This window comes from Schistocerca serialis, chromosome 2, assembly GCF_023864345.2.
Source record: "Schistocerca serialis cubense isolate TAMUIC-IGC-003099 chromosome 2, iqSchSeri2.2, whole genome shotgun sequence".
Lineage (NCBI taxonomy): Eukaryota > Metazoa > Arthropoda > Insecta > Orthoptera > Acrididae > Schistocerca > Schistocerca serialis.
Window position 1 is genome coordinate 1063877072 of NC_064639.1, and position 26191 is coordinate 1063903262.

Below are 26191 nucleotides of genomic sequence, written 5' to 3' on the forward strand. Positions count from 1 at the left end.
CCAAAGTTTACAATTAAAGATAAAATGCCAGAAAATAAAGATAAATTATTCTCAAAAATTGGTCTTGGGCTGGCGTTACCATAGCAACAATCTCTAATTTCACATCGCCTTTTAAGTACTCAGCCAACCAGTACCACATCCTCTTAAGTGTGGTTTGTTTCTTTCCAGGTCTTGGGGTAGCTACTCATGTAATAAACAGCTTCATTTTCTGTTCTTGATTTCATATCTGTGACACCATAGGACGCCAGAAGCAGGATAACAGGAACAAATATGCTGTACAAAAAGAAGCTGTTTCCATTTATGAATATGAAACTGTTCTACCAAGCACCAACAGGAATCCATTAACTTTTTCATCGCATTTTTGTTCTGAAATTTAAAAAGCATTTAAATAATTAAATAAAAAAGCATCCTATTTGAGCCCCATTTATTTTATTATTAACAAACATTACACAAAAAGAGGTGAAGATGCTGTTTAGTTACAACTTAATGACTACTTTAAACGTTACATTCTTGATCACCAACGTTTTCACATAATTTTTTTTTAAGATTCTCGATTTATACACACAATTTTGAATTGTGGAAATATGCATGGCTGTTTTCCAGGCACACTGTATCATTATAATGTGTGACGAAATGAAGATATAAGGGGGATTATTTTCAGTAGCTTGTTCCCCCAGCATGGGGAGTGCTACATGTGCAGAGTAAAGTCTACTTAGGATAGCATCCTCACCCACTGCAGCCCAGTTAATTTATGGAAGAGGGGGAAAGGGGAGGGCATAAAAAACCCTCACCCAGGTGAGAACTGTGAATAGTCTGTGATACTGTAACTAGGCTGGTAACAATAAAGAACTGTACTGCAGGAAGTTGGGACACTATTGTCCCCGCCTCAAAACAGGTGCAGATGGTTCACACCAAGATCTCCAGTGTGTGAACTCATCTGACTGGCCCCTTCAACAATCTCATCCAAAGTGAAAAATGTTCACTAACAACTAAGAATAAAGGCATATAAATAAGTAATTTGCGAGCATCATTAGTTTCCCATATTCAGCTTTAGTAGATTTGTTGAGTTTTTCAGTGAGGCACAGTTCTCTCTTCGCTTACAGTTTTCATGCTTTCTTTTGAGGCACATTTCGTTCTTTGCATAAGGTTTTTGAGCCTCTTTTCGAGGCACAATTTCTTCTTCACATACAGTTTCCATATTTCTTTTGAGGTACAGTTCTTTCTTCACATACAGTTATCATGTTTTCTTTTGTGGTACAGTTCTTCCTTTGGATACAGTTCTCATGTTTTCTTTAGAGGCACGGTTCTTTTATTACATAGTTTTCATGTTACATATGTATACATAGGGCTTATATTTTTCTGTCATAGGATTGGGGTGCTACCTAAGAGAGCCAAGAGCACAAGAGCTCTCCCCGAGCACACACACACACACACACACACACACACACACACACACAACATGATTACACATGTTCATCTCACAAAGATCAGACAATTTTGTATTTTTTTGTAGGAGCTCACGGTCTCAAACCAGTACACCTGCAAAAAGAAAATAGAGCAGATTTATTATATACAATCAAGAAAATACTTGTAATATGTTAAAGCGCTTTTAATATGTTAAAGCTATGCAGATTTGTTACAAAAATTGAACTGTGCAGAATTTACATGTGACAGTAGTGGACACATTTAAATGATTGTAAAAACATATCAAATATGAAATTACAGTTTACTGAGCATGTTCAACCTTCAACCCTTTTAAATATAAACTGTTCTGCAAACATCGTTTACTGGAGTTGCTCCGTCACTAAATAGCACAACTAAAGTTGATCTTAGTAGTAAATAAGTATTTTAGTGCCTGTACATGCCATGATGCACTGTGAACTGCAAGAGAAGTTATATTTTTTGAAAGCTAATATGTAAAGCAGTTTGCCGGCCTTGGTGGCCAAGCGGTTCTAGGCGCTACAGTCTGGAACCGCGCGACCACTACGGTCGCAGGCTCGAATCCTGCCTCGGGCATGGATGTGTGTGTTGTCCTTAGGTTAGTTAGGTTTAAGTAGTTCTAAGTTCTAGGTGACTGATGACCTCAGATGTTAAGTCCCATAGTGCTCAGAGCAATTTGAACCATTTTTTTGTAAAGCAGTTTGTTTTATTTTTATGTGCACAATTGATCCATACAGGTCTTCAAGCGATAGAATTTGTAAACTATCTTTTACATTCGCAATCTTGCACAGGTCGCATCTTTAGCCGCCTCAGGGAGAGGATTCGATTTTAGTATGTTAAACTGGTGCTTGAGTAAAATTGAATATAAGCCATCACAACTGCAATAAATTTTTATTTTATTTTTGTATGTAAGGTTACCAGTTTCGGTCTGTTTTAGAGCATCTTCAGACCCACTTCATGATGTAGATGGTGGCTGTGAACTGAGCAGTAGTTTGCATTCATGGAGGAGCAGCGCCTGCTCAGCTCACAGCCACCATCTACATCATGATGTGGGTCTGAAGATGCTCTAAAACAGACCGAAACTGGTAACCTTACATACAAAAATAAAAAAAAAGTTTTTTGCGATGTGACTGTTTATATGCAGTTTTAAATAATAAATAAGCCAATTTACTCCAAAGAGATATGTTCCCAAAAATTGCTGGTGCTTGAGTGTTTATCTTTCGCACATTAAATTAGAAGGCGTTACAGAACCAGTTAAGCACAAAATCCTTGGATTTCGCACACCATATTTTTTTGTCTGAGTAATGCCGGGTTGTTATAATTAAACTGATGGTGTTCCGAGTGCTGCAGTGCGGGATGTATAAATCATTAGACGCTGAAACATCGTAGGTTCACTGAGCAGTGCGCTCGTGGAGTGTGGTGAAAAAAATACTAGTTCCAGTTCCTGCTAATACCACCGATTGTAAATAGAAAAATAAATGCTAGAGCTCTCGAGAAATATGCAAAGGTTTTTATTACAGCTACCAGTCACAAAATTTGTTAAGTAATGTATTATTTATTTATTATGCGATATTTTTCGAGGGAATACCTCATCATCAGGCTACATGGCATTACAAAAACACTTTTACAAAAGATCGTGCAGATGTTAAACAGTCTGTTCATAAATGCAGTGGTTATCCTGCGGAAAAAGAGAAAACCTAATAAGAGGCGATGTCACTTTGTAAGCTGGCCTGATGTTTGCATGGAAATGTTTTGTAACAGTCACTCACTTTGTTCACAGAAATGGAAATACCTCAGCTCATCACAACGAGACTTTCCTTGCCATTGCAAGCCTACATTGTATATCCTCTCAACTTCGACCATCTACAGCTATTTTTCTTCCCAAATCGCAAAACTCCTTTACTACTTTAAGTGTCTCATTTCCTGATCTAATTCCCTCAGCACCACCCGAATTAATTCGACTACATTCCATTATCCTTGTTTTGCTTTTGTTGGTGTTCATCTTATAACCTCTGTCTGTTCCGTTCAACTGCTCTTCCAGGTCCTTTGCTCTCTCTGACAGAATTACAATGTCATCGGCGAACCACAAAGTTTTTATTTCTTCTCCATGGATTTTAATACCTACTCCACATTTTTCTTTTGTTTCCTTTACTGCTTGCTCAATATACAGATTGGATAACATCGGGGAGAGGCTACAACCCTGTCTCACTCCCTTCCCATCCACTGCTTCCCTTTCATGCCCCTCGACTCTTATAACTGCCATCTAGTTTCTGTACAAATTGTAAATGGCCTTTCGTTCCCCGTATTTGACCACTGTCATCTTCGGAATTTGAAAGAGAGTATTCCAGCCAACATAGTCAAAAGCTTTCTCTAAGTCTACAAATGCTAGAAACGTAGGTTTGCCTTTCTTTAATCTATCTTTTAAGATAAAGCGTAGGGTCAGTATTGCCTCTCGTGTTCCCACATTTCTGCGGAATTCAAAATGATTTTCCCGAAGAGCAGCTTCTACCAGTTTTTCCATTCGTCTGTAAAGGATTCGTCTTAGTATTTTTCAGCTGTGACTTATTAAATCGATAGTTCGGTAATTTTCACACCTGTTAGCACCTGCCTTCTTTGGGATTAGAATTATTATATTCTTCTTGAAGTCATATGATATTTCGCCTGTCTCATACATCTTGCTCACCAGATGGTAGAGTTTTATCATCGCTGGCTCTCCCAGTGCTGTCAGTAGATCTAACGAAATGTTGTCTGCTTCCGGGGCCTTGTTTTGACTCAGGTCTTTCAGTGATCTGTCAAACTCCTCGAGTAGTATCACATTTCCCACTTCATCTCCATCTACGTCCTCTTCCATCTCCATAATATTGCCCTCATGTGCACCGCCCATGTATAGACCCTCTGTATACTCCTTCCACCTTTCTGCTTTCCCTTCTCTGCTTAGGACCGGTTTTCCATACGAGCTCTTGATATTCATACAGGTGGTTCTCTTTTCTGCAAAGGTCTCTTAAATTTTCCTCTAGGCTGTAACTATCTTACCCCTAGTGATATATGCTTCTATATCCTCACATTTGTCCTCTAGCCGTCCTTGCTTAGCCATTTTTCACTTCCTGTCGATCTCATTTTTGAGACGTTTGTATTTCTTTTCACCTTCTTCGTTTACTGCATTTTTATATTTTCTCCTTTCATCAGTTAAATTCAATATCTCTTCGGTTACCCAAGGCTATCTACTAGCCCTCGTCTTTTTACCTACTTGGTCCTCTGCTGCCTTCACTATTTCATCTCTCAAAGCTACCCATTCTTCTTCTACCGTTTTTCTTTCTCTTGTGTTTGTCAGCCTTTCCCTAATACTCTTTCTGAAACTCTCTACAACCTCTGGTTCTTTCGGTTTATCCAGGTCCCATTTCCTTAAATTTCCACCTTTTTGCGGTTTCTTCAGTTTTAATCTACAGTTCATAACCAATAAATTATGGTCAGAGTCCTCATCTGCCTCTGAAAATGTCTTACAATTTAAAACGTGGTTTCTGAATCTCTGTCTTACCATTATATAGTCTACCTGAAATCTTCCAGTGTCTCCAGGCCTCTTCCACGAATACAGCCTTCTTTCATGATTCTTAAACCAAACCTTAGCTATGATTAAGCCTGCTCTAAGCAAAATTCTACCAGGCGGCTTCCTCTTTCATTCCTTACTCCCAGTTCATATTCACCTACTACTTTTCCTGCTCTTCCTTCCCCGCTATCGAATTCCAACCCCCATTTTCGTCTCCTTTACCTATCTGAATAATTTCTTCAATCTCTTCATCATCTGCGGAGCTAGGTGGCATACAAACTTGTACTACAGTGGTAGGTGTGTGCTTCGTGTCAATCTTGGCTGCAATAATGTGTTCATTATGCTGTTTGTAGTATGTTATCCGCGCTCCTATTTTTTATTCATTATTAATATTTGTAAATAACTGATCTCTTCTTGGGGGGAAGCCTTTCCCTAATACTCTTTCTGAAACTCTCTACAACCTCTGGCTCTTTCGGTTTATCCAGGTCCCATTTCCTTAAATTTCGTCTCCCTTACCTATCTGAATAATTTCTTCAATATCTTCATCATCTGCGGAGCTAGGTGGCATATAAGACTCGCGCCTGTGCGGAACCTATAGGCAAGATTAAACTGATTATAGACCGCACTGCGACATGTACGCAGTCATTCTGAAGCCAAATGCAAAAGTCGTTCAGGTTACTGCTCTTCTTTCTAGTACAGCTTTCTCGTGTGTTCTGCTATTATCTAGTTTCCATTTGCTGACACTTCACAGGTTTAAAGTCTGAAATTTTATGTTAATGGACCAGCAGTTTGTGCACTGGTTTTACTGTAGTTAATTTCTTTGTTACATATTTCAATCCAATAATAGTACGACTTAGACATGTAATTTATTTGGCTGATCTTGTGTGCAATAAGCAAACAGTTAGCTCTATAAATCTATAGAAACATGTAGGAGGTTGACAATTCTACTTTTGCACTGTCCAAAACACTGAACATGTTTACCTGTAGGGAATACTAGAGAACGAGTACAATCCAGGTCACCTTTCTGTGAATGAAGCATGTGAGAAATCTTGTAATTGTTCTATGTGTATAACGGTTCTATTGGTCACGCAGAGGAAAGGCAACTCTGTGCAGTCTATGAAACAAGTTTCTTCAACATACGCAATATGCACTGCAAAGGACTGAATCTTTCATTCGATAAAATCCCACCACGCAAACTGCGATGAATATACCGAGACAAATCTCGTGAGAATGAGGCTGAAACAACATGTCTCCGTTAGCCTCTACAAATGCAAGAATTGAATAGAATCTAGCTGTTGTATGGAATAAATAGCTCAGGGCCTGTTATTACTTCCTCCATCACAGAATTTTTCATGAGAATGAAATATTATAATTCTTTGTAGACGATATTATAAAATGTCGTTGTCTACAACTCAAGATTTGGAGGCCAAAGGTGGTCATGAATCACGGTAGACGAATATTCTTACTTTGTCCAACTATTTTACTTTTTACTTCAGTATTTATAAACCTTTATACGCCTATTATTGCACTACGAACCAAAGTGATATACAGTATTTTGTTAACTTCTACACACTCTCACTAGAGTAAATCTTTGTACACCTTTAACCTGCATGATCACACAAATAAACTAATTGCTCGGTGGGTGGTTGGGTGTGTGACAAAGCATTTATTCCCCTGGAGGGGATGTTCTATTAAAACCACTTAAAATGAAAAGTAATTAATACGGAACCCTTCTTAACAGCAGGTGTCACCAACCGCTGTCAAAATGGAAAAGTGCAGCTGCAATTTACCATGTAAAGTTACTGCAGACACATGTGTAATTCATTAACATTTAATGAGAAACTATGAAAATTTGGTTGCACCACTGAGCACTGAACGTTTATGAGAAAGAACTGCAATGTCCATAAAGATAACAGTAATTTCAACTTGCGCAATGTTAAAAGCAAACGATTCATAGATTTAAATCAAAATGTGAAGGGAAAGCTTCTTACAAAACCGCAGAAAATGTAGTCACAAACAAAATAAAAATGTAACAAATGTTAGCTACATCCCTTCCACCTGACAAAATTTTGGGAAGGTTTATTATGAATTAGAGTACTATGCTGGAATCTAAAAAAAGAATTCATCACCAAAATCTCTAGAATACCTAGCCGCTATTCTTCCCCTGTTGTTTCATTACTGTGTTACCCCTGACGAATATCGACAGTTATACAGCTACCGCACTTTTGTCTTTATTCTTTGAACAGTTTATGAGTGCTTTCTTGTCTTCCTCCAAACCTTATTCTTTGTCGTGTAGTTTGCAATTATGGCATGCAATCTGTGTCTGCCAAGCATGTTTAAAGTAATACATCACAGAATTTGTGCTACAGGTTTATACCGAGTAGAACAGCACAAAATTAGGAAACTAATAATCTGAGGCTAATGTCGGTCGTAAAGTATTACTTTACTTACCAGGAGAAAACAGTTGACTCATTTCTTTTACAAAGATGATCTGCAGAGCTGAGATTTGCATCAGCACAAGAAAGTGTGGCACATTTCATTTTCAGATTACTTTTTCCTTGAAGACTCAATAAAAGACCCGTCATTTTATGTTGTGACGAAATGATAGTTGGGCTTATTTTCTGTAAACCGAAGTATCCAGTGATAAAGACGAAGGGTACGAGAAAGTCACATGAAATACTCTGACAATACTAATGGAAAAATCTTTAGAGTAAATAAAAGTTACAGAATTTTATGTGTTAAATGAACCCACCTGACGTCTGATGATGGTAATAAATATTAACATAACACACCCTGGGGCTAATACGGGTGTGTAGTCGATGATGTGATGATGTCATGTCATCTCATTTTATGTAATGCTGGAATAAGAAATAATTATATATTACTTGAAGTGGTCATGGTATGATTATTTCAAAAACAAACGAAATGGATATTTACAAAGTAAAATTACCAGATGCATTATAGTACCTGCCCTTTCATCTTGACAGACAAAGTAATCAGTTCTTATCAACAAGATACACCGTATCTACTGTTTCATTACCACACATATCTGGCTAAAAGAAACGCAGAGGCCTCATGCTATTTCATTTATCTATTTCAGTAGTATGACACATTACGGATCTAGAACAAGTGAACAGGTAATACAGAATTAAATATTAAATATGTATTACAACTGTAATGCAGTTTATCACACACGTTGATAGCGTACTGTAATTCCACTTTATGCAATAGCTGAAAATTAAGGTAGCCACGCTGGCGCTTGTAATTTGGTGCGAAGCACTGTCGCCACAGCTGATCATTGGCGCCAGTTGGCGCTCGAGGCAGTCAACTTGTGTCACGACTTGCGTAAGCTGGACAGTGGCGTGTCGGCATGTAAATCGCATTATATGGAAAATGGTAATTTTCTACTAATGCTTTGCTGCAATGTGGTTTGAATACTGTGAAGAGTCAGACGGAAGTATTTTTTATGAGAGTGCAGTGTATTAGACAACAAATGAATGGGAATATTGAGAAACCCCACACGTCCAATTTTTCGACAAAGTTGAATTACCCCCGAATTTGTATTTTAAACATATAGGCCGATCACGATATAGAGAAATCCCATATATTGTGGTATTTTCCGTGTTTTTACGCAGCCTTAGTCTCGCCTGAACTAAAGAGAAACGCCACTTGTACAAAAGACACGGACTTTCTCACAATTTTAAGTTTTCAACAATGTTTTAAGCAGAGGGAATAATCGATATTGTCTGTTATAACTTACATAAAATACTAGGAAAACACCAATATGGTGCGGTACCTGGATGCAATGTAATATTAGCTGCCTGCAATCTACGGGATGTCATTTGTACTCTGGCGGACAATAAATACCCCAGCGTGCTACTATTTTTAGACTTTAAAAAAGCGTATGACAGCATAAACCATGAATATCTGATTAAGGTTCTGACGAAGATCTTGATTAATCCGACAAAACTGTAACTAGGAGATCTATCAGGAAACGCCGGCCGAAGTGGCCGTGCGGTTAAAGGCGCTGCAGTCTGGAACCGCAAGACCACTACGGTCGCAGGTTCGAATCCTGCCTCGGGCATGGGTGTTTGTGATGTCCTTAGGTTAGTTAGGTTTAACTAGTTCTAAGTTCTAGGGGACTAATGACCTCAGCAGTTGAGTCCCATAGTGCTCAGAGCCATTTGAACCATCTATCAGGAAAGGTTGCCGCCAATCTGACGGAAGTGAAGAACCTCGTCAACGACTTCAACACAGTCACAGGTGCGAAACTAAACAAGAGAAGGCTACGTTGCTCCATGTAGGGCAAAACACAAAGCTCTCTGGGTCTGCTGGGGTGCAGTGCCAGACGTGATGGCGACAAAAAAACTGGACAGACATGCTGCACGAGATCTGAGCCACCACATGCAATTATTGTGACAGGGAATTAGATCTCTTGCAAAGAATGCACACAGTCAGAATATCTATAGTGACTAGAATGCACTACCTGGGCCATAACCTACCAGCCTCAAATCACCTAGCAGACAGCATACAGAAGGCGTTCTATTGATATCTCATCAGAGGCCACATTTTCAAAGTAAGCTTTGAAACGTTGACCTTACCAACCTCATTAGGAGAGATTGGTCTTATCAGAGCCAACATAAGTGTCGGACCTCACCAATCAACCGTATGCCTAGAACTATCACTAATGGCACACCGATCTTAATTAAGAGCTTAATGCTAAATTGCAAGCGATGCAGTATAATTCTACCAATTAATGAAGCTATATTCCAGTAACCTTCCGCCATATTAGGCTCTACTACTGCGAGTTCAGTTACATACTACAAGCTGACAACATCCATCCACTTCATTACAACGTGAAAATCTATAGTTTTCTCACAACAGATGGTAGAGACCACGGTCATTTAAAAATACCCACAAGCTAAGTGGAATACCATCTCACGAAATATCCATAGCCCTGCATTGCCATCACGCATCCGCTCTATATGGTACCTAATCATCAGCCAGTGAGAAGCTCCACAACATCCACCTGAGCCCCACACCCGCCTGTACGATATCCGGTCACGTGGACACCTTAATCCATAGGTTCACCTGTGGCACAGCTGGACTAATCACGGCACACATGTGAAGTAGACTTCTGATAATTGGCCGCACGGTTCCGCACATCGGCATCATGGAATTAACCAGACCAGAAAAAACGCGATATCCCCGCAGGAAGCAAAATGCCGCCATTTGATTTTATGTTACACCGCTGCTTGTATTATCAACCATTGTCATACAACACTTGAAGAATACTAAGCATATATGGAATACGAACAAGCAAAGGTAAGAGGACAAAGAGATTACTTTGACACATATTGTAACATGTTGAAAATTATGGTGCAGATATGAATCAATTTATTTAAGTCACTACTTAATACAAAACAATGTATCACAAAACATGAAAAAACCAGCAAAACTTACAGAACTATGCTATGTTAACATCATTATTATTTCTCAATAGGAAAGGGAAGGGTAAATTGACAGGGTTGTTAGCGAAATGCATAAGGGGGGACAGTAGTACTAATGGATGTACCTCTCTTTTGGACTAATATCAGTGTCCAATGAGAAGTTCAGGCAGGCAGGTGCTAAAGAGGTCCAGAACTCAGAAAATTCTCACAATAGGAAAGTAAATAATAATGTTACCATACTTAACCAGAATATTGGTGGATTAAAGAAAAAAGTAGATTCTCACGAAAGTAAAGTGAAAAATAATGTTACCATTTTTCACCAAAATATTCCGGGATTGAAGAATAAAGCAGATGAGCTCCTGGTTTGTTTAGATGACATTGAATCTGGTAATGTAATAGATATACTATGCCTGTCTGAGCATCACATTGTGTCTGATATGGAAAAGGTAAATATCAGTGGTTATAAACTAGCTGCACATATGAGTAGAGAGACTAAGGTGAGAGGAGGAGTTGCCACATATGTCAAAAGTTATCGCTGTGTAAAAAGCTTACATACAAAAAAGTTTTGTCTAGAGCAACATATAGAAGCATGTGCCTGTCAACTTAAAATGAAGGAGGGCTCTTTTATAACTGTAACAGTATATAGATCCCCTTTAGGAAACTTTCATTTATTCCTGGAAAACTTGGATGCCTTGTTGTGCTGTCAGATAGGGGAAAGCAAATTATTATTTGTGGGGACTTCAATGTTGATTCACTGAAAGAGTGTAATAGGAAGAATGACCTGTAAGTCTTGCTCGGTTTTTTCAATTTGACATCTGTCATTAATTTTCCTACTTGGGTAGTAAAGGACAATAGCACATCGATAGATACCACTTTTATAGACCAAGATAGGTTTAAAAACATAAATTCTTGTCCTGTTGAGAATGGCCTTTCAGATCATGATGCTCAGCTAGTTACAGTATATGACATAGCTTCATTCAGTAATTCAAAACTACCCTCCAAAGTTGTGCATTCAATTACTCCCTCAACAATTAGAAATTTCAGAGAAAATCTTCAGCAGTTAGACTGGGATGAGGTGTACAAGGAACCCGATGCTAATTTAAAATATAACTTATTTCATGATACACTTTTAAGAGAATATGAAAACTGTTTTCCCAAGAAAGTAGTTAAATTTAATTATAAGAAACCATGCAAAAAATCTTCGCTTACTAAAGGAATAAAAATATCTTGTAACCACAAAAGGGAACTGTATCTAACAACAAGAAAGAGTAATAACCCAAAAACAGCCAAATATTATAAAAACTACTGTGCTACATTAAGAAAGGATATTAAAAAGTCCAAAAGCATGTGCATCATGTCTGACATTAATACCTCTGATAACAAAATCAAAACAATTTGGAATATTATTACAAGGGAGACAGGACAACCAAGAGTACAGGTTGACAGCATCACCATCAAAGCAAATGGAAACTTGATAAACAACAAACTGGAAGTCGAAAATATTTTGAATAATCATTTTTTAAATGTTGTAGAGAAAATAGGATCTAAATGTTCATTAGAAGAAGCAAGGCAGTTAATGGAAGAGGCCTTACCCACACCATTTGATACAATTGAAATTCCATCCACCTCTCCTTCTGAAATTAGGAAGATAATAAACTCTCTCAAGAATAAATGCTCACATGGAATTGATGGCATTTCCAGCAGGATAATAAAAGCTTGTTCCCAAAGAATAAGTGGGATTCTTAGTCACATATGTAATAGCTCTCTGAAGCAGGGTATTTTCCCAGATAGACTGAAGTATGCCATTGTCAAACCACTGCATAAGAAAGGGGATACGTCTGAAAAAAAAATGGTTCAAATGGCTCTGAGCACTATGGGACTTAACATCTATGGTCATCAGTCCCCTAGAACTTAGAACTACTTAAACCTAACTAACCTAAGGACATCACACAACACCCAGTCATCACGAGGCAGAGAAAGATACGTCTGATGTCAACAACTACCACCCAATCTCTCTTCTGACTGTGTCATCCAAAATTCTTGAAAAAGTAATGTATTGTAGAGTAGCTTCACACTTTTGTAAAAATAAAGTTTTAACAAAATGTCAGTTTGGTTTCCACAAGGGTTTTTCAACGGAAAATGCTATATATATTTTCACTAATGAAATAATAAATGCTCTGAGTAACCGGAAGTCAGCTGTTGGGATTTTTTGTGATCTATCAAAGGCTTTTGCTTGTGTAAATCATGGAATACTTCTAGATAAGCTCAAGTACTGTGGTATGAATGGGACAGTGCTCAAATGGTTTAAATCATGCCTAACTGGAAGACTGCAGAAAGTTGAAATAAGCAGTTCACATGATATGCAAAAAACTGGTGATTTCTCAAACTGGGGAACAATCAAGAATGGGGTGCCGGAAGGTTCGGTCTTGGGTCCTCTGCTGTTCTTAATATATATTAATGACTTGCCATTCTATATTCATGAAAATGCAAAGCAGGTACTTTTTGCTGATGATACAAGTATAGCTATCACACCCAACAGACAAGAACTAACTAGTGAAATTGTAAACTATGTTTTTCAGAAAATCATTAGGTGGTTTTCTGCAAATGGGCTCTCATAAAACTTTGACAAAACACAGTATATACATTTCCACACAATAAATGGAATGACACCATTAATAAATATAGACTTTGATCAGAAATCGGTAGCTAAGGTAGAATATTCAAAATTTCTAGGTGTATGCATTGATGAGGGGTTGAACTGGAAAATGCACACTGAGGATCTGCTGAAACGCTTGAGTTCAGCTACTTATGCTATTAGGGTCATTGCAAATTTTGGCGATATATATCTGAGTAAATTAGCTTACCACACCTATTTTCATTCTCTGCTTTTGTATGGCATCATATTCTGGGGTAACTCATCATTGAGTAAAAGAGTGTTCATTGCACAAAAGCGTGTAATCAGAATAATTGCTGGAGCTCATCCAAGATCATCCTGCAGACATTTATTTAAAGAACTAGAGATCTTCACTGTAGCCTCACAATATATATATATTCACTTATGAAATTTGTTGTTAACAATCCGAACGAATTCAAAAGTAATAGCGGTGTACATGGTTACAACACTAGGAGAAAGGATGATCTTCACTACTCAAGGTTAAATCTAACTTTGGCTCAGAAGGGGGTACATTATGCTGCTACAAAAGTCTTTGGTCACTTACCTAATAGCATCAAAAGTCTGACAGACAGCCATATAGCATTTAAAAGGAAATTAAAAGAATTTCTTAATGGCAACTCCTTCTACTCATTAGATGAAATTTTGGATATAGTAAGTGGGTAATTACCCCAACCCCCACAAAAAAATTAAAAATATTAACTGTCATGTAATATTTTGTGTAATGTAATATCTTGTACAGACACCTTTTATTAACCTGACACGTTCCACATCATTACGAAGTGTCATATTCATGTTATATGGAAAAAGTACTAATCTAGTCTTATTTTTTCATTTATGTGGCAAGGAGCCAATTTTAGTGTCTACAAGAAGACATTTTAAATCATCAGAAGATTACTTTCATCTACCAGAAGACAGATAACACTTGCCCTACTAACGTAGCACTGTTCTGTTAGCTACAGAAAATGTTAAGAACAATACAAGAAGACAGAAAAGAAAATTTCTGTTTCACAGCTATGCAGAAGAAGGCTATTTTGTTAACAGTAGCAGAGTATTGTTTGGCACAAACATCAACATCCTATAATTATATGCAAGACTAAAATAACTTTCAACAAGAATATTTTCAAGATTGAAAAACTAACTGTCCCTTTGTGGATTAGTGCATTGATGTGAGGAATATTTAAGATTCTAAAAGACTATTTGATAAGAGTCATTTGTTGCCATCTGTATCCAAGCGATTAATTTATCTTGTGGTTCGATAATAAAAATGGAACAGCTTACTACAAGGAATTCTTTACTTGTACCACTGCTTGAACATAAAACTACTGAATACAGTGCAAAAATAATTTTTGTGAATCCTTTCCTTAATTACTACAAACTGTTAACTGTATTTGCATTAAGGGCATATTTATGCATTCACAAATAACGAAAATTTTCGTATAAAATAAATGGAAGGTGCAGTTTGCAGTTTTAACTATCAGAAAAATTGACTGTAAACCAGCATCAGCAACAACAGCTCAGGTATAAATGCTGACATCACAAATAGAAAATGAAGAGATAGAGAAAGTCAATGAGAAATTTGAATGTGTAATTCAGTATGTGAAGAGAGATGAAAATCAAATAATCACAGGTGACTGAAATGCTCTACTGGAGATATGAATAGGAGAGAGCGTAGTGTGAGAATATAGGCTTGGTAGTTGCAATGAGAAAAGAGAAAGTCTAATTGCATTTTGCAATAAAAATTTCAGCCAGCGAATGGACAGTTCAGAATTCAAAAGAGGAGGAAATGTACTTGGAAAAGATTGCGGTCACACAGTGATTTAATTGTAAGATATACCCAGAGGATGATATAGACTCAGCTTACAATTTACTTATGGTGAGGAGTAGGCTGTAATTTAAGAGAATCATCCGGAAGAATCACTAAGCAAAGAAGTGGGATTCTGAAGTACTAAAGAATGACTGGGTGTATTTGAAGTTCTCTAAGGCGTAGGTACTGCGATTGTGAATATCAAAATAGATAGTTCCTTTGAGGAGGAGTGGATATCCCTAAAAAGGGCAATCACTGAAGTTGTACACTTAGGAATGGAATAAACATGACGTTTTGGGAAATCAAGGTGAAATGGCTTCAGGAAAAATATGAAGTAATCGAAAGAGACATATTCGTTAAAGGACTGATTCAGAATAAACAGTCTGAACAATATTCGGTGAAGTTAAAAGCAAAGGCATCAACTTTAATAATGCAAGAAGAATTCTATTGTTAAATTACTGACAAGAATAATATGCAGTAGAATGGAAAAGAAAGTTGATGATCTGTCAAATAATAAATAAACAGTTCGGTTTTAAGAAAAGTAAATGCAGCAGAAAGCCAGTCCTGAAGTTGTGACTGATTTGAAAGAGTGTAAGACAAGTATGTAGTCTACTGCTCAATCTATAAATCAAAGAAGCAGTGGCCGAAATAACAGAAAGTATTAGAAGTTCAATTAAAATTCAGGATGAAAGGATATCGATAAAAACATCCCCTAATGACATTGCTATCCTCAGTGAAAGTGAGGAAGAATTGCCAGGTCGATGGAAAGGAATGAACATACTAATGAGAACCCATTACTGGTTGAGAGTTAACCAAGGAAATCGAACATACCGAGAAAAATCAGAAATGAAATAAGCGATAAACCTAACATGGACATTTGTGACCACGACGCAGACGAAATAAAGAAATTCTGCTACATTGGAAACAAAATAACTCATAGTGGGCGAAGCAAGGGGACATGAATTTCGGACTAGCGCAGGCAAAGAGTGCATTTTTCGCCAAACCAAGTCTACTAAAATCAAACATAGAGTTCACATGGAAGAAGAAACTTCTGAAAATGTACATCTGTTGCACAGTATTGTACAGAAAGGAATCATGGAATGAGGGAAATCTGGAGAAGAAGAGTTGTGGTGCTGTTGAAGAGTATTGAAGATTAGGTGGACTGATAAGATAAGAAATGAGGAGGTTCGCCACAGACTCGGTGAGGAGAAGAAAAATATTGTCTGTAATTATGACATGATGATAGGATAAGTGTTAACACAGCAGGGAATAATTTCAGTGATACCCGAGAGAATTGTGGAGGATAAATACCGTAAGGGAAGACAGAAATTGGAATACATTCAACAAATGAGGACATTCGGTGTACATGTTAGACTGAGATGAAGAGGCTGGTAGAGGGAAGGAATTCATGGCGGATTGCATCAAAATAGTCTAAATACGAATCACCTAAATTAAAAATATGTTGGCACTGGTGTTTGCGGGGAGCAAGGGTGTGCCCCCTTTCACACACTAGCCAATTTGCCTCATCGATAGCCAACTAAAAGTAGTAGTATTTAATCTAATAGAATGAAAGAGCTTCAAACAGCAACACATATCTTTGTCTGCCTTCGTAGGACATTAATGGGCAAAGAACTGCCATAAAAATAAATTTAATTTCTTTGCGGTTTATGGCTCCTTGTAAAGTTATTATTATGTTTTACCATAGCAAGTCGTGATAAATTCCCATCGTCTAGCCACAAAAACAATGAAATCAAACCAAGCCGTTACTCAATCTTAGGATTATTTCTTAGTGTACAGTAACAGGACAGAATAGTAATGATACCGTAATATTAAAATAAGAAAACAAATAGCAGACTACGCACACACTATTTTACTTACTTTGATGCGGCTTCCTGCCCTTTACGCGGGGAGCGCCTTCATTCTCGACAGGAAAGGGGCCTTTGCCTCTTTCTCTGATCTTATATAGCCCGTTCCGTGTCACAGCATGGAGGTGGGGAAACTACCGACCTCGTGAAAGATATTCAGCAATCTTATCACGTACACCGCTAAGTACTGATTAGCCTAGACCTTCATTTTCTACTCTTTGTGATGCTAGTTGGGGAAAGTGAGGAATTACCGACCTCGTGAGAGACAATCAACAATTTTATCATGTACATTGCTAACAACTGATTTGACTGGACTTTGAGTTTCTACTTTTTGTGCTGCTAGTTGGCTGTCGATGTTACTGATTAGTGGAGGTAACTCAGTTTCAAATGAATTTACTTTCTTTCCTTGATCTGTTATCTCATCGTCCACGTCTTCCATCTTCTTGCTCAACAAAACAAATGCAATCTCCTACTAATCTAATCGCATACCTGAGTTATCAGTCTTACTGTTTACAAGTTCGGACCGCTATTAAAATTTGCTGCATCAAACTGCATCGTGATTTCTGTATCTGATCGGCCGCAACTAGATTAGATGTGTCCATCAGATGAATGTGCTGAGGACTGGGTAGCTTGAGTTTTCTGTTTCATATTTGCGACAGCCGAACGATGGGATATTTATAGTGAGCCTAGATAGAGGCTCTATAGTTGGGGCTGCCATAATTTCTCTCTGACAAACCGAGACATTGCTGTTAAACTGACTAAGACTGGAAGTGATTTGGGAAGCGAAAACCGGGACGAATCGTGACACTTCTCTTAAGCTTAAACAGTGAATTAATTAATGGAAATATTTTCTCGGCTTTGTGATTACTACTGTCTGAGCTATAGCAAAATAAGGGATCTTTGAATGGTCATTCCATATTTGTTTGACAGTTCCGCGCGCTAACACTGATTTCACAATTGCTTTTAATTTTGTTCTGCCAACGTTGCAGTTTTTGATGCTTCGGAATCATTGAAAAGTTTGGAGCCTAGCCTAGAAGTACAGTCCAGTGATGTCAAAGACATTTGATGTTTAACGGTATGATACAGTACATTGCTAATTCCGCTACTGTCATTAATTTGCCCTGTTTAAATGAATTTGCAACAAAATAACTGTCCATTTTTGTAAGTACTTGCGGAGTACACATTTGATTTATGCTTTACGCTAGCTAAATGATCCTTAATATTTGCTCTTCTCCCATGTGCAATGGAAACAGAAGACAAATTACACATTCTATTTCGCAGTCATTTCTCCCTCGTTTTATGAAGAAACATTCTGCTGAGTATTTTTCTGTGATAGAACAGTTCCTCTTTGGCATTTAGAGTTTACGTGAAACATTTTAATAACAGATTAATCGCGATATGATTCAGCGGAGAAACAGAGAACCCCATTGCTGCAAAGATTAAACTGAACTGAGATAAGGGACAATAATGGAAACTCAGCAGCTAAACACGCAATAATGCTCTTTAAAATAATGAAAACTTCCGGTATTTAGCTTAACAGCGAGAGTTGAAATATAGATCCAAGCAAGAATTTGAAGAAAAAACAGGTAGTACGACAATATTTCTCTGAAATCTGGAACCTGAGACAAACTGCTGTCCAGTGCGTATTTTTCGGGACACCGATTTCTTTCATCTGAAACCCGGACTGTCCCGGAAAACCGGGAAATCTGGAAACCATGTCTCGAGGAACATATAACCTGTTGTGTCTCACGGTAGGAGGCGGGAAACTACGGGGTACGTGAGAGAAAGCGGGCTGTACGCTTAAGGCCTTTAAACATGCAACGACTGGTCTGCGCAGAGGCTTCTGACGAAAATTAAGGGTTTTGGAGTCATCAGCCTCCTACTAACACCAAAGACGGAAATTGCGTGTCCTACCTGCGTCTGGAGTTAATCACATGTGGAACTGTGGGAACGTTTTATGAACGTTTGCGCACCGCGGATCTGAAGTGGATGTGGTTTGAGTGCGCAGTGACCAAAAAAATGGAAATGAGCGTATGGCATCGTTGGCCGGGAGGCTCCCATTCGGGGAAGTTCTGCCGCCAAGTACAAGTCTTATTTCATTTGATGCCACACTGGGCGACTTGCGCGCCGGTTACGAGGATGAAATGATGATGAGGACAACACAATACTCAGTCCCCGGGCGGAGAAATCTCCAAGCCGGCTGGGAATCGAACAACACGGGCCCGCTTGCATGGGAGGCGAGTGCGTTACCACCCAGCTAAGCAGGCAGACTCGCAGTGACCAATTTTACTCCAAAGGGTTGGGCGAGTTCATTCGTTTGTTCGGAAGGGGAGGCCGACTGGGTTTGCCACCTTTCACTCCGTCGGCAATGATAGAATCGAGGCGCACGTCCTGCAACCTTTCCCAATCGATTTTACAGAAACTATTTAATAAAAACAACATTTTTGCGTTATTTAGAGCTTTATAAGTCAGGTTCATAATAATGTGTCTCTCTTTTCGTTAATGGTCGTAGTTACTGTGATATTTGCCTGGAAGTAAGACTCTGCGCGAAATTCGAAAAAGTCTGCAGTGAAAAATAAGAGTCGCTATGATATTGCGTTTGCTGCACCTTTCATACACATGAAATCTAACTAACATACTGATTTTTTCCTTAGACTTGGGTCGAAGCTTGTCTCCGTCGCCAATCTCAAGAAAATTGATCTGATGTAACACTCATTTGCGATCGCGCCGCGCCAGTGATAAATCTAGAGTGAAATATCCACAATATTTCTCATATTCCACAAATGGTTTGAGACATCGAAATGAGATGTTGGCCAATGACAGCGCACAAAGAGGAGTATTTTACCATACAATTATTATGCATAACTTCATTATCTACTGTGTTACTCCACCAACGCCAGTTGATGAAAGAATGTAATTTTTAAGGGGCGTTGGCAGCTGGAGAAATGAGAAATGCTATGGTTTTTGGAACAACGTACGTGAAGACATAACACGTTTACTTTTTATCGGGGATACGAGCTACTGATGATCTTGCTTTTCCTCAGTGGATGGTTGGTTGATTTGGGGAAGGGATTAGGGAAGGATGGCGAAGGAAGTCGTCCATGCCTTTTCAAATGAACCATCCCGGCATTTGCCTGAAGCAATTTAAGGAAATCAGGATGGCCAGACGCGGGTCTGAACCGTCGTCCTCCCGAATGCGAGTCCATTGTGCTAACCACATCATTGAACGACATGTCAGTTCCTACATGTGCCTGGTAAATGTGTTTTAGATTCAAATTGTCTTGTCTGAAAGCCATAATGAGATTTGTATTGTCCCTCACCAACTGTTTCGGGATTCTGGAATGTGTCTGATTCATATAAAATACTTCTAATACCCATATGACGACCAAAACAGAAATATTATAGAATTTGATCTTGGTTTTCCACCGTGAAGTCGTCAAATACGAACACTGTGTTTGGCTTTATTTTTTCTGGTGGGGGAATTTGAACGCTTTGACTGAATGTCGTGTATGTTACACTGTCAACACCCAGCGTATCTTTTGCAGTAGCAGGTACTTTGGTTGAAACAGCGTTTTTGAAAATACACATACATGCTCAAAGCGGACTCCATCTGGGTGTGTTAGTAGTGACATGAGAACTTTTATCTTGTTGCATTTGGACGGACCTACAATCATCGGTCTTATGTTATTGGAGGGGAGTAGCCCATTCTTCTTCCTCTTCTTCTTCTCCCAGTCTTCTTCTGCAGCATCACAGGACAGTCACCTACAACAAAGTTCTGATGCTTCACCCACCCTTCCGTGTTACCCGTGTTACCAACTCCATCAGATTTTGGCTTGCAAAGGGCTTGTATAGAAAAAATGAACGCTTGTAATAATAATACTAGCAATGATAACAACAGCATATGTATCCTCTATAGTGCAGTCCTCTTACTTGGTGAGGTAAAATGGGTACACCTTACAGTATATAATGATGGGGTAGTTGAATAAGAAAACCAACAAAGATTTGCGATTACATTTATTTCATTTATATTTCAGCAATGATACACAGATTGCATTACGTCAACAACAACAAAAACAACTGATTCATTTTTTACAGTACTATCCAAATAACTGTTTCTTGTATGCAGTAAATTCAGCATGTATTTCTCTCAAACTGATGGCAGTTCCTTTAGCTTCTTCTTTTGACACCGTATTGGTGCACTGTTCTAAATCATCTTCATGCACACTATACATACGGAGATAATTCATTATGTCTTCCTACACAATTTGAAGACACAGCAGCCTCCTGTTCAGTCTTTCCAGCACAAGGGATAGCACCGTCAGTAGACCGAACAAGTTTGTAATGGTGGAGTGCTGCAGATAAATGGATTGACCTCCAGATCTCACCATGAGTTTCACGCCGTCATACAGTGATGTTATAGAAAGCGTCAGACCCACTCAGTAAATGTCCAGAGATGGAGAATACTCGGGGGTCATCTGTTGGTTGATGTAATGTTCTGCATGACACAGTTCATCCAAATCCATCTCTGTAAACCCCACTTTAACACTTCTCAATGCATGTTAAATCTCTAACAGAACATGCCACCCACTGTCCACTGATACTTCTATACCGATATTTAAGTGTTTTGAAGGACTAGCTGTTAAATTATAAGTTGAAGTGAAAAGCAGTAGAGCACTGGGAGAAATCAGCAGCTTCTCATCCACCACATCAACATTCTGCCCTTGCAGTAGCACCAGAATGTTCTGGGATGGATCATACCTCAGAGACCAGTACTGACCCACATCATGTGGTGTAGGGCCCTCAGCACAGTTTTTCTGAGAGTCAGGGACTTGCTGGGTGTCCAAATCAATGCGCAGGATGGATTATAGCAGCTCGTTGTCCTGCTCCAGCATGCTGGTAGGAGTAGTATAGGATCCCACAGTACTGCTACTGCTGCTGATCCTGAGAGGCCAGAGTTTGCTGCAAGTCCTGACGAGCTGATGGCGGCTGTTGCTGATACGGACACCCCAGAGGCCGCTGAACAAAGCAGATGAAACAATAAGAATCCACAGACAATGACATTTCGTTGAATAAAGAAAGAGAACTAGACAAAGGAGGGGAGGAGAAGGAGGAACCGTTACATGCAATAATAGTAGCAATGACTTGTAATGAGCACTTACTTTTACGCTTCTTCTGCAACGGAGAGGCAGATGACGGTCTCAACTGCTGACAAGCTTCATGGTTCTTCTTCTTCCAGAGACTGACTGCGAGTGGGAGCAGTGACCTATCGTGCCCACCTTATATCCCCTGCATGACGATCACGTGACCAGAAATTAATTACTCATTCAATTTATTGACTGCAGCAGTATTTCTGGAACGATTCTCAGTGAAGCATTTGCCTTGGAAGGAGACGTTGCATGCATTGGTATTCCACAGATGGGAGTTTTGGGGGTTTACCAGGTAAATTCTGCTTTGTTTGCGGTTTGGTCCAACCATGACTGACAGCGTGTGCAGGACTGGCTGTAGCATGCTACAGGACGAGTGAGAGAGAGAGAGAGCAGGTAATTCGACAGGAATTTCTTGAGTGTCGAATATCAAAGGGTTACAGCCGCCTGACGCTTTTGTTCGGGCGTTAGCACGACATCTGGTCTGTCAGTCGCAGGGCCCAAGTGGACACCTCTTGGATACTGGTGTATGGCACAGCTGCTGACAGACGCATCACCCTGCAGAACCCTGAGTGGCCTGCATGTGTGGTGGCGTGACCACCTCACTGTGCGGGCCAGCGGTCGGTTGACAGTGGACCGTGTGTGCTTCACGATCGACAGATTTTTGAGTAATTACATGTTATGAGTGTTTCATGATGGTATTCCTTGTGTGATTGGAATTAAAAAACGCAATCGATTTACTGCTTTCTGATATATTTTACAAGACCTGCATCTTCCCAGACAGCAGAGAATGATGAGCGAGAGAGATCCAACCCTGACAAATTGAATTTTTTTTTACAAATAAACAATATGCCCTCTGCTGTGTAATTGAATTTCCTGTGAGATCCTTCCTTTCCAGCACAGAGCCGCCATTTTCCAGGTAGGGGGGATTCTAGGGGAGGGTTGGGGGATTTACCAGAAGGCGTGAGGCTTAATTAATTGATCAATTTAATTAATTAGTCAATCAAATTGATAGTGGGAGGGGGTAATCGAATAACTCAGGCCTGAAAGTGTACCTATATCAGTGAGGGGGAGGGGGGACAGATGGACATTTCCTGAGGTTTTGTAAGGAGGAGGGGAAGGAGTGGGGGGGGGGGAGGTTTCTCAGAAGGACAGATTATCCCCTGGGGATAGAAGAATAGGTTAAGGTCCTGTCAATCAAAAGAGAGCAGTAGGTTTGCCCCTGAGTGTATACTTGTCCCTCTTGGATGTAACCTCAGCAGTTACGGTGGCTAGGACAGTTGCAAAGTCTAAGAGAAAGAAGAAGGTTCTGCTGTTAGGTAGTTCTCATGGTAGAGTTGTAGGCCAGCAGTTGCAGGAAGTTTTGGGGAGTGAGTACCAGGTCACCAGCATTGTGAAGCCTAATGCAGGATTGGCTCAGGTGACTTTTAACATAGGGGTGCTATGTAGGGATTTTACTAAAGAGGATCAGGTAGTGATTGTGGGTGGGGCTGGTAATAGTATTGATAGGGATGGGGAGTATGACATAGATGGTGACCTGGAAAAGATAGCCACTCAGACTGGCAACACGAATGTGCATTTCGTGGAACTGTTTCAGCGTCACGATCGGCCTCATCTTAATACAGCCGTCAGGCGTAATAACATGAGACTTGGGGGTGCGCTGATGACAGAAGGCATGAGTCACATTTCAGTGGTGTCGGTGGAGTCTATCAGTAGGACGGGTTTCACTAGACATGACCTGCACCTCAACAGGTATGGGAAGGGGAGGTTGGCAAAGCTTATAGGTGATAGCATAGGTGGGGTTGGTGGGATCACTCATGGGAAAATTCCGGTAGTTGTGGGTGTTAGAGCTGTACCTTTTTTAGATTGAAGTCAGCTGATAGGTATTCCTGCTTAAGGGAAGTCTCTCTAACAAAGAAACCACTTTCTACAAAGCTTGGGTATCCGATTAATGAGGGAATTAGTATATTTCATCAAAATATACAAGGTATTAGAGATAAAGTTAGTGAACTGCTTATAGATGTTGACTCTGAAATTATTGGTATATCTGAACACTTCTTAAATAAGGAGATAATTCAGAGGCTTCCTTTACCAGGATACAGGTTGGCTGGCAGCTTTTCTAGGAGCTCTTTGCGGTGTGGGGGAGTAGCCATGTATGTGAAAAACGGTATCCCATTTGAGTCAATTGATGTTTCAAAGTACTGCACTGAAAAGGTGTTTGAATGTTGTGCAGGTGTGGTTAAATTTAGTGGAGCTAAACTTCTTACTGTTGTTATTTATAGATCCCCAGACTCCGATTTCACAACATTTTTGCTAAAGCAAGAGGAGGTTCTTGGTTCACTTTATAGGAAATACAAGAAGTTAGTTATATGTGGTGACTTCAATATTAATTGTATAAGTGATTGTGCAAGGAAAAGGATGCTGGTAGACCTCCTTAATTCATATAATCTTATGCAAACCGTATTCTTTCCAACGAGAGTGCAAGGGAACAGTAGAACAACCATAGACAATATTTTTGTTCATTCGTCATTATTAGAAGGGCATTCTGTTAGCAAAAAGGTGAATGGCCTTTCAGATCATGATGCACAAATTTTAAGTCTAAAAGATTTTTGTGCTGCAACACATGTTAAATATAGTTACCAACTTTTTAGGAAAGCTGATCCAGTTGCTGTACAGACTTTTGTAAACCTTATCAAGGAACAAGAGTGGCAAGATGTTTATAGTGCTGATACAGTAGACGATAAATATAACGCTTTCCTCAAGACTTTTCTCGTGCTCTTTGAAAGTTGCTTTCCGTTAGAACGTTCAAAACAGGGTACTAGCACAAACAGGCAGCCTGGGTGGCTGACTAAAGGGATAAGAATATCTTGTAGAACAAAGTGGCAATTATATCAAAACATTAGAAACAGTCAAAATCTAAATGCAGCAGCCCATTACAAACAGTATTGTAAGGTGCTTAAAAAAGTTATTAGGAAGGCAAAAAGTATGTGGTATGCAGATAGAATAGCTAAGTCTCAGGATAAAATTAAAACCATATGGTCAGTCGTAAAGGAAGTGGCTGGTCTGCAGAGACAGGTCGAGAATATAGAATCAGTGCGTAGTGGGGATGTCCGTGTTACTGATAAGTCGCAAATATGTACAGTACTTAATAATCACTTTCTGAATATAGCAGGTGAACTAAATAGAAACCTAGTCCCAACAGGGAATCATATAGCGCTCTTAGAAAAAAGTGTTCCGAGACTGTTACCTGAAATGCTCCTCCATGATACTGACAAGAGGGAGATTGAGTTAATAATTAAATCACTAAAGACCAAGAACTCTCATGGATATGACGGGGTATCTAGCAGAATACTGAAGTATTGTTCCACGTATGTTAGCTCAGTACTTAGCCATATCTGTAACTTTTCCTTTAGGAGTGGTCGGTTTCCTGACCGATTAAAGTACTCAGTAGTGAAGCCACTTTATAAAAAGGGAGACAGGGATAATGTTGACAATTATAGACCTATTTCTATGCCATCGGTGTTTGCTAAAGTTATCGAGAGGGTTGTAGATACAAGGTTACTGCAGCATTTAAATTCACATAATTTGCTGTCAAATGTACAGTTTGGTTTTAGAAATGGCTTAACAACTGAAAATGCTATAGTCTCTTTTCTCTGTGAGGTTTTGGACGGATTAAATAAAAGGTTGCGAACGTTAGGTGTTTTCTTTGATTTAACGAAGGCTTTTGACTGTGTTGACCACAAAATATTACTGCAGAAGTTGGAACATTATGGAGTAAGGGGAGTAGCTTACAATTGGTTCGCCTCCTACTTTAAGAACAGAAAGCAGAAGGTAATCCTCCGCAATATTGAGAGTGGTAATGATGTTCAGTCCCAATGGGGCACTGTTAAATGGGGCGTTCCCCAAGGGTCGGTGCTGGGGCCACTGCTGTTTCTTATTTATGTAAATGATATGCCTTCTAGTATTACAGGTGATTCAAAAATATTTCTGTTTGCTGATGACACCACCTTGGTAGTGAAGGATCTTGTGTGTAATATTGAAACATTATCAAATAATGTAGTTCATGATGTAAGTTCGTGGCTTGTGGAAAATAATTTGATGCTAAATCACAGTAAGACTCAGTTTTTACAGTTTCTAACCCACAATTCAACAAGAACTGACATTTTAATCAGACAGAATGGGCATGTTATAAGCGAGACGGAACAGTTCAAGTTCCTAGGCGTACGGATAGATAGTAAGCTGTTGTGGAAAGCCCATGTTCAGGATCTTG

At 39.2% G+C, this 26191-nt stretch overlaps 1 protein-coding gene and 1 long non-coding RNA gene across 2 annotated transcripts in view; one reads left to right on the top strand and one right to left on the bottom strand.

Moving 5' to 3' along the window:
* The window catches only part of LOC126458519 (nitric oxide-associated protein 1), a 245603-nt gene that overhangs the window by 93466 nt on the left and 125946 nt on the right, over positions 1-26191 (top strand). The gene's annotated exons all lie outside the window — the stretch shown is intronic.
* On the bottom strand, positions 408-16887 carry LOC126458522 (uncharacterized). The gene is made up of 4 exons (XR_007585651.1): positions 16791-16887; positions 7737-7842; positions 7436-7605; positions 408-1539 (listed from the first exon to the last, which is right to left on the bottom strand). It is a non-coding gene; the product is annotated as an uncharacterized LOC126458522 (long non-coding RNA).